We start from the raw sequence: 10,464 nt of genomic DNA, 5'->3' as shown, positions 1-10,464 counted from the left end.
GACATAGTTTGCTGTTGGACTGCAATTTGCTCGACGTCTTTGAATGAGAACAAAGCTGACCCGACAGGTCCTCTGCTAATTTATTTATTTATTACCAAAAGGGCCTCTGCTATTTATTTATTTATGAGCAAAAGGGGATACCCCCTGATTTCCGTTAATAGAAATCATTAGATGTTCACAACACTACGCCCAGCCTGCTACAGAGGTTTCATTCATTACTAGTTTCAGCAAAGTGCTCATGTCATAGCCACTGAATACATCACGAGTGCTACATACACTGCAAATAAAGAGACAATCATCCTACAGAGCACATCGATTTTGCCCATTATCTTCACAAGCTGTTTCATCTCCTCATTGCTGTCAAGGCCGTTTAGCAGCTGTTGCTTGGCCATGATCAGAGGAACTGCATCTTTAACCTTCTGCTCTGCATCTTCCTCTTCTGCCGTTCCTTCAGTTACTTGTCCAACACCCCAACCTGCTGGTATTGGGATTCCTCGGCTAACCAAATAATCAACGTAGTTGCACTCCCCCACATCAGCAACTTCCCAGAAATACAGATCACACGAATCTTCCCTTTTCTGCATGAATCAAATTGGAAGATCATCAACCAAACTATTAAAAAAATCAGCAACTGAAAGCAGCAGAACAACACTTAAACATATTATTACCCCATGATTCGGGCATTTCTAGAAGACTCAGCCAGGGTTGAGGATTGTGGTTGAGACGCGAAGGATGACTCTGCGTGATTTGCAGCAGTGGCACCACACCAACGGCAACGGGTTGCGATGAGCAACCGGCTGCGGCGCGCGTGCCGGCGGGGGTGTGATGAGACCCATAGGCGATGGTACGGGTGGCAACTTGGCGCATATTTGGTTGTTACCTGCTGAAGAGCAGGTGGACTAGCAGCCAGCGGACATGGTTGATGCGGCCAGAGCTTCTGATGCTAGGCGGAGTAAGTAGAGAAGAGGAGAAGCGAACGTTGGATATGTCAGTTTCATTACTTGCAGAGTAGCATGGCACCATATATAGTCATAGTCTAGGTTTGGATTCGAACTAGCTAGAGGAGCATGTCTCTCTTTTTTCTAAAACTCAGCAACTTCTATTTACTGGTACACTAGCTTGTTCTGTAAGCCTTCTCAAGTCTTTGATTCCTCCACCTGACATCTGGGACCCACCGGAAGGGTCTCTGTATTTCGCGAAAAAAATGTGCCCCCCGCTGACAGGTCGGACCCACCAGCTATCTTCGCATGCAAGGAAGTGCATCCTTATTACACAAATAAATGAATACTCACCCTGCCAGCTGGAACCCAGCATCATGGGAGGCTGACTTGTGGGCCTACCAAGTTAACAGAGATGGAGGACTTTGTCAACTTAGTCAATATGAACGATTCTAGCTCCAGTTATCGTACGATGTTCATCCAACGACACTAGTGCTTCTTCAACCTCTGGTCTTCTTGCTCTAGCCGCCCAAACCAGCGCCGGTCGGGTCGCGTGCTCCTGCCTCCCATGGCCGGCTGTGATGCCGCGTAGGCCTCGCCGCCCCCTACTACTCCCACAGCTCGCCAGGCCATCCCTCTACTCACCCACACCCCCTGTTATTCTGCGGCGACGGCAGCCTCACACTGCACCCGAACCAGTGAACCCTCGTACTCCTCTCCTCCTGGGCATCGACTGCCGCATCTTCCCCGGCTCCGCGTCGTCCATTTCAGAGGCCTCGTAGTCGTCCACCGCCTTGGTGCTCTCGGCACGGCGTGGTCAATGTGGTCAACGACTGACTTCTATCGGAAGAGTACTGTACGTGGAGAGGCTGACAGCTGGGTCCACGGCCACAGCCCAGTCTTTTTGTGATTTCCCAAGTAAGTCGCTTTGTCAGGCCTATTGGGCTGCAAATCTTTCAAGACGAGGAGAGCTTCATTTGGCTGGCCGAGAAAATGGCATATCAGTAATGAGAAATGGGTTGTACATTTTTAAAACACATCAAACCAGCAATTAGTTTCAAATTTCTTTTTTTCATTTCAAGATTTTAAATTGCATTAATTTTTATGCGTGGACAATTTGTTGGATTTTATATTGATATACATTTATTTTTAAAATCAGTTTGAATGTGACTCGAAATTTCGGGATTAAAAACAATTCGGACCGCACCGAAATATGGAAAATTTCGTATAATTTTTTAACCGTGGCCACAATATGGGCTGTAATGCTAACAAAAAGAATATGGGCTCCAACAAAAACCTTAAAATTAGCAAATGGGCTGTAAATTATTAGAAATAATGGCAGATGGGCTGTATGCTATTTTCCACAGATTTGAGGCTTTCCTCAAAAAAAGGTTGACGCACAAGCAGTGACTGTTGGATGTCCATCCAATGGCCGTCGTGCTTCTTCAATCTCTGCTCTTCCTGCTCCAGCCGCTCAAACAAGCGCCGGCGGGACTGCCTGCTCCCTCCTCCCCGTGGCCGGCTATGCTGCCGCGCAGGCCTCACCGCCCCATCGTACTCCCATCGTTGGCCTAGCCATCCCTCTACTCACCCACACCTGCTGTTATTCTCCGGCGATGGCAGATGAACCAGTAAACCCTCGTATAGTCGTACTCCCCTCCCTGGTGCTCTCGGCGTGGCGTGGTCAACGTGGTCAAGGAATGACTTCCATCGTAAGAGTACTATACGTGGAGAGGCTGACAGCTGGGTCCACGACAGCCGCAAGGAAGTGCCTCCTTATTACGCGGAAAATAATTATTCCTCCACCTGACAGCAGGGACTCACCGAACGGGCCACCGTATTTGGCGAAATAAATGTTCCCCCTTGACTGCTGGGACCCACCGGATGGGCCAACGTATTTCACGAAAAAAAACGTTTCCCCCACTGTGAGCTCGGACCCATCGGAGGTGCCTCCTTATTATGCACAAAAAGATAAATACTCCGCCTACTAGTTGGGACCCACCTTGGTGGGAGGCTGACTTGTGGGCCTACTAAGTTGACGGGGACGGAGTGCTTTGTCAACTTAGTCAATATGAACGATTCTAGCTCCAGTATCCGTACGATGTCCATCCAATGGCCATAGTGCTTCATCAACCTCTGGTCCTGTTGCTCCAGCCGCCCAAAGAAGCGCCGGTTGTGCCGCATGCTCCTACCTCCTGTGGCCTGCTGTGCTGCTGCGGAGGCCTCACCGCCCCCTACTATTCGCACCGCTGGCCAGACCATCCCTCTACTCACCCACACCCCCTGTTATTCTGCGGCGACGACACCCTCACACCGCAACAAACCAGTGAACCCTCGTACTCCTCTACGCGCGGGCTTCCACTTCCACGTCTTCCCCGGCTCCGCGTCGTCCCCTTCCTAGGCCTCGCCGTCGTCCACCGCCCTGGTGCTCTCGGCGCGGCGTGGTCAATGTGGTCAAGGAACGGCTTCCATCGGACGTGGACTGTACGTGGAGAGGGTGACAGCTGGGTCCACGGCCGCAGCAAAGAAGTGCCTCCGTATTACGCGCAAAATAATTATTCCTCCACCTGACAGCGGGGACCCACCGGACGGGCCACCGTATTTTGCGAAAAAACATTTCCCCCTGACTGCTGGGACCCACCAGCTACATCTTCGCACGCAAGGAAGTGCGTCTGGGCAAAAAAAAATGATTCACCCCCTGACTGTTGGGACCCACCAGCTACATCTTCGCAAGCAAGGAAGTGCGTGACGTCGGGACCCACCTGGTCGAAGCGTACGTAGCGTTGTCATTCTGGTCGCGAACGTGTACGTACAAACTGGTCGATGTAGAGGCGTGCACGTGTCGTAGTAGAGGCGCGCACGTAGCATGTACACGTACATACAGTGGCTAGTGTGCAAGAAAGAAAATACGGCCACGTACGTACATACGGGCAGGGTCTCGAACGCCTACTCGCACATACGTACGGCCAGGGCTCATGTACATGGCTGGGTTGGAACGGAGAAACAGCGTCGTTGTCGTGTTCATGGGGAGCCAACCGGCTGGGTCGGAACGGAATGCGTCGTCGTGTTCATCGGGAGGGCTTGGACAGAACAGTCGATGGAAACGAGGCCTGGCGTACCGCAGAACGGAGGAAACGGCCTTGTGTTCGACCGGCCACGTTCGAAACGGGATCCTGTTCATCGGGAGGGGTCTGGCGTACCGCAAAACGGAGGAAACGAACCTCCTATGGTCGAAACGGGGGTCCTGTTGATCGGGAGGGGTGTGGCGTACCGCAAAACGGAGGAAACGGACTTGTGTTGGAGCGCTACGATCGAAACGGGGGTCCTGTTCACCATGAGGGGTGTGGCGTACTACAAAATGGGACTCCACGGGATACTGTTCATCTCCACCGTCGACCCCCTCCAGCCTCCACGGGATACTGACCGTCGACCTCCTCCAGCCTCCACCTGCGACTGTTCATCCACGGGCTCCTGTTCATCCAGCCTCCACCGCGCGCTACTCCACCGGCTACTGTTCAACCAGCCCTCTCCACGGGCTCCTGTTCAACCACCCCTCCACGGGCTACTGTTCATCCAGCCCTCCACCGTCTACTGTTCATCCTGCCCTCCACGGGGTGGTCCTGTTCATCCTGCCCTCCACGGGGTCCTGTTCATCCAGCCCCAACCGGCTGGAACGATCGGGGTCCTGTTCATCCACAACTACCGGGAACTGTTCATCCAAACCCCCCCAGCAATGCTCACTGTTCATCCAGAGGCAACGCCACAGGGTCCTGTTCATCCACCCCACCGGGAACTGTTCATCCAACCCCCCCCCGCAACACTCACTGTTCATCCAGAGGCAGCATCGATCGGCTTCAGTTAGCAGCAGCAGCGAAGAATCGCTCGATCGGGTTCAGTTAACAGCCATCGATCGATCGCTCTGGTTCAGTAACGCGTAGCCTGCAGTGCAATCGCTCGGGTTCAGTTAGAGCCCAACGCCTCGCTCGGGTTCAATTAGAGCCCAATGCCTCGCACACAAGCGCGTACGTACGAGAGAAACGCGCATCGCGCATCGCTCGGCCCCCGACCACCCACCGTAACCGGGGACTCCCCGATATTTTCCGCGCCCTTGCTTCTACCATGGTTTTTTCCGTCATGGATGGCCCAAAGAATGTCATGCAGCTGCGTCTCCGGCCCGCCCAGGATGAAAAGCCCATTTTCTGTCATGATTTTTTGTCATCGAAGTAGGACCCCACCACATCTATGATGATACTCGGTTTTGTCACAGTTATCGTCATAGAAGTGTCATAAGTATGACAAAAGATTTTCGTTCGGCCCAAAATATCACGGATGTGTCTTTTTTTTGTAGTGGATGGGGCGGCGTGTTGGGGGTAGCCCTCAGTGGCTCCTCCTGCAATCACGGCAAGGTCAGCGCCGAGGGATCGTACCCCCAACACACATTGACGAGAGGCGAGTGGTGAACTTACGCTGGGGGCTGCACCGGGGGCTGCTGTCCGGGCTGCTCACCACCACCAGCGGTGTACTGGAAGTGCCTTCCGGGGGCTGGCCGCCCGCCGAGGCCCTGGCCCTCTTCACCCTCTGGTCCAGCGTCTCCGCATCCCTGCAAAGGTGAAAACAAATCAAGATAAGCGGCACAGTCTGAGGAGATGGAGATGACAAAAAAAGAGCAACATACTTACTCATCCTCCACCTCCTCCTCCGTTGTTTCCTCTTCCTCCTTGCGCTGAGGGACCCAAAACCGAAGACGACCTCCGTGTCGACATCTGCCGGAGGAGGAGAAGAGGGTGGAGTCTGGCCACGCTTGGACGAGAAGAGGCAGTTGCTTTCTTCTTCGCCACCACGGCCTTCACCAGCTTCCTCGCAGCCGCGGCCCTCGTCTGGCGCACGGACCCCTCTTGGGCTTGCTGCGGTTGCGTAGCCCTGCCGGGCCGGACCGGCTTGCCGGAGCTGGCCCGCCGCAGGACTCGCCCTCTCCCCGTGGCCGGAGGGTCAACAGCTTCGACCTCTGTCGGATCATGGGTTCCGGCAAAACCCTCAAGGTTCGAACACTAGGGTGTGCACGAAGATTTCCCCCCTACCGATCCACGTCCTAGTTTCGCTAAGATCTCACGGACTAACTCGACGAACTCATAAGACAAGGGACACAAGATTTATACTAGTCCGGGCCACCGTTGTGGTGTAATACCCTACTCCAGTGTGGTGGTGGTGGATTGCCTCTTGGGCTGATGATGAACAGTACAAGGGGAAGAACAGCCTCCTGAGGTCAAGGTGTTCTTGGCGAACTTGTGTGTGTGAGGGTTCGATCGGCTCTGGCCTTGTTGCCTTCTACCGTGGTGGCTAGTCCTATTTATAGAGGCCCTGGTCCTCTCCCCAAATATTGAGTGGGAAGGGAGCCAACAACGGCCAATTTGAAAGGGGAGAACTAGTACAGCTTATCCTGATAAAAGCGGTCTTCGCCTGCAAAAAGGCTCTGGAGGTGACGCCGCCTTGGGCTCCATGGTGACCTCCTTCTTGCCGTCCTGCTGGTCCTGGTCTTGTTGCACCGATATGGAAACCTTTGCTTGATGCCTTGGTACTCCGCGCCTGTGCTGGCCTCCTTAGCACCAAAGAGGAAACAAGGACGTTGTGCGCGCTGGCGCCCGCCTGGTCTCGATCGTCATGGCTCACGTCATGAGGACCTCGCGAGGTTTGCCTTGCCTTGATCTCTGCGCCCCTCGCAAGCCTTCTTGGCGAGGCTGCTCCAAAGGAGGTCTCGCGCCGTCCGCCTCGCGAGCACTACTAGGAAAAGGGCTATAGCTAATATGGACATTAATGGTGCACCATCTATGTGGTGCGCCACTGCTATATAGCAGTGGCGCACTAGATACAGGTGCGCCATTAGTGTCCTAATTACTAATGGCGCACCAGACACACGGTGCGCCATTACTATCAAATTTTATTTTTTTATTTTTCCAAAACTATTAATGGCGCACCAGGGCACAGTGCGCCATTACTAGTTTTAACTAGTAATGGCGCACCAGACGCTTTGTGTGCCACTACTAACAATTTTTTTACTTTTTTTTCAAAACTAGTAATGGCGCACCTGTGTACAGTGCGCCATTACTAGTTCAAACTAGTAATGGCGCACCACAACCACGGTGCGCCACTACTAACAAATTTTTTTTTTTGCAAAACTAGTAATGGCGCACGACGTAGTTACTAATGGCGCATGTTAGGTGGTGCGCCATTGGTAACCTGAGATCAGCTAGATATTTTGGACAGCCACCTACCACACTCACTTTCCCCACTTCATTCTCTCCACCTCCTCCTCCAAGCTTGTCTCGGCTGCCTCCTCCTCCTCACCTCATTTGTACCATAGATTCACCCAAATTAAGTGGTTAAATTACCTTTTTTGATAGGTAAGTAAGGGAAAGCTTTCTTTATGTTGTAGATCTACTTTTTTCTCCCTCCAACAACGTGCACATGCACTTTTTATGGCCTAGCTATATCTACGTATGTTTGTAGTGTTGCATATGTTTGTGGTGTTGCATATATGTTTGTGTTTGCAGGTACCAGTATTTGAAATGCGATAGTTGCCAATATTTTGCCGGAATGTTGATTCATTTCCGTTTCGGCGAGAATTTGGAACTATGCATTCTTTTTGGTCCTATTTTTAGGCAAAGTCATGCCAAATTTTTACTTGGTTCTAAAATATCGTTTTGCTCTACCCCGTAGGTGACCATGGTCCGCATGATGACCGAAAGCATCGTGAATAGGTTTTTGAGCTCCGCGAAGGCCGAGATGCTTCAAAAGAACGAGACGGAGATAAGATGTCCGTGTCGAAGATGCAAGCTGAAGAGCCTTATTGCGGACCCGGATTCCGGACAGGTGCGGGACCACCTGCGCTTGCGTGGTTTCATGGATGGCTATCGGTGGCAAGGTGATGAAGATGACTATGAAGTCATCCATGGGGGCCGGGCAAGAAATGAGGAAGGGCAGCAAGACAACCGCGGCGAGGGCGGGCGAGAAGACAAAGAATCTCCAGGACATGATCACGATGGTGATGCAGTACACAGTCATCATGTAGAAGATGCCGGACATGATGATGAGGAAGATCAAGACGAAGGGCATGATCATGAAGATGAAGATGCCGGAGCAGACGACGATGGACCATCGATGGGCTGGGTGCAGGACCCTCATATTCAAGAGCTGCTTCTCAAGCAGACGGATAATGCAAGAGCTGCCGCCCGAGAGAAAGCCAAGCTGGATCAACTGGAGATAGACGCGGTTACTCCATTGTATGAAGGATGCAGGCCCAAGGATACCCGCCTGAAAGTAACGCTCATGGCTCGGGAGATGAAGGTAAAACACAAAATGACCGACGCATGCTTCGACGAGAACATGTCATTCTGGCACGAACGTCTTCCCAAGGGGAACAAGTGCCTGACCAGTTACGAGGAGGCGAAGAAAATCGTGTGTCCTCTGGATTTACCGCACGTGAAATACCATGTGTGCATGAACAATTGCATCATTTATCGGGACGATCACGCGGAGTCTACCATATGTCCGGTGTGCGGCGTCACTCGATACAAGAAGAAGAAAGCTCCTCGAAAAGTGGTGTGGTACTTTCCGATCACTCCTCGTCTGCAGCGGTATTTCGCGGACCGTAAGCTAGCAAAGCTCCTGCGTTGGCACGCGGATAGGGAGGAGAAGAAGCGAGAAGATAACGGAAATGATGGAGAGATAAATAAAAAAGACAAGATGCTAAGTCACCCTAAGGATGCGAGCCAGTGGCAAGCGTTGAACTTCGAACACCCAGAATTTGGGGACGATCCAAGGAACATCGTGCTGGGCGCAAGCACCGATGGAGTCAATCCGTTTGGCAGCTAGAGAAGCACACATAGCACCTGCCCTGTGTTTGTGTGGATGTACAACCTTCCCCCCTGGTTGTGCATGAAGAGGAAGTACATTCACATGAGTATGCTAATTGAAGGGCCGAGATAACCAGGGAACGACATCAATCTGTATCTGGGGCTGCTGAAATAGGAGCTAAACACGCTGTGGAAAAAGCCAGCCAATATGTGGGACGCCGCAGAGAAAGAATATTTCCCTATGAGAGCCGCACTACTCACGACGGTGCACGACTATCTCGGTTACGGATATCTCGCGGGGCAGGTGGTCCACGGATTTTCTAGATGCGTCAGGTGCATGGATGACTAAACGTATCGACAGCTAGATAGAGATCCCGGGTCTTCGAAAACCGTGTTCATGGGACATCAAAGATGGCTTCGCGATGATGACCCATGGAGGAAACGCAAGGATCTGTTCAATGGTGAAACCGAACCCCGAAGACGCCCACGTACGAGGAGCGGCGAGAAAATAGACGAGCTGTTGAAAAATTGGAAAGATTGCCCACTGCCGGGAAAGAAGCAAATGGCGCCAGAGCCGGGAAAGAAGCAAAAGGCGGCAGAGCCGCTGCTAAAGGTATGGAAAACGTTGTTTGTTTTCTGGGACTTGCTGTACTGGAAGATCCACCGTGTGCCTCACAGCCTTGATTTCATGCATATCACGAAGAACGTGGGCGAGAGTCTGCTTGGTACCCTGCTCAACATGCCAGAGAGGACCAAAGATGGGCTGAAAGCAAGGGCAGACTTGAAATCAATGGGCATCAGGGAGGAGCTTCACGCTAATGATGATGATGATGAGGCGCAACAGGACACGGAAAGTCGTCGCAAAGGTAAAAAGGCCAAGAAGATCGGAAATGACTACCCTCCCGCGTGCTTCACTCTAAGTCAGGAGGAGATCGAGCAGTTTTTCACCTGCCTCGTAGGAGTAAAACTTCCTTATGGTTACGCGGGGAATATAAGCAGATACCTAGACTCAGCGAAGCAGAAGTTTAGCGGGATGAAGTCTCACGACTGTCACGTGCTGATGACGCAGATACTTCTAGTTGCAATCCGTGGGATCATGGACGCGCACGTCCGTGAAACGCTATTTGGCCTATGCAACTTTTTCGACATCATCTCTCGGAAGTCGGTTGGCGTGAGGCAACTCAGAAGGCTACAGGAAGAGATCGTGGTGATACTATGCGAGCTTGAGATGTACTTCCCGCCCGCATTCTTCGATGTTATGGTGCATCTGCTGGTCCATATCGTGGAGGATATCATCCAACTCGGCCCGACGTTCCTGCACAGCATGATGCCGTTCGAAAGGATGAATGGTGTCATCAAGGGATACGTTCGCAACTTGTCACGTCCAGAGGGAAGCATAGCCAGGGGCTTTCTGACCGAAGAGTCCATCTCCTACTGCACGAATTATCTAGGCATCGAGAACCCCGTTGGTCTGCCCGTCAACAGGCACCTCGGCAGGCTCACTGGATGGGGTCACCGCGATGGTCGCCGCGAAATGCATGTCGACTTCGAGGGTCGACTCGCCGACTTTGAAAGAGCAAACCTAGTCGCGCTACAACACATAGACGTGGTCGATCCTTGGGTGGTAGAGAACAAAACCTTTATTGAGAAGACGTACAATGACTGAGGCCAACAGA

This window comes from Aegilops tauschii, chromosome 2 (assembly GCF_002575655.3).
Source record: "Aegilops tauschii subsp. strangulata cultivar AL8/78 chromosome 2, Aet v6.0, whole genome shotgun sequence".
Classification (NCBI taxonomy): domain Eukaryota; kingdom Viridiplantae; phylum Streptophyta; class Magnoliopsida; order Poales; family Poaceae; genus Aegilops; species Aegilops tauschii.
The sequence above is the reverse complement of the archived record's forward strand: the minus strand, read 5'-3'. Positions refer to the sequence as shown.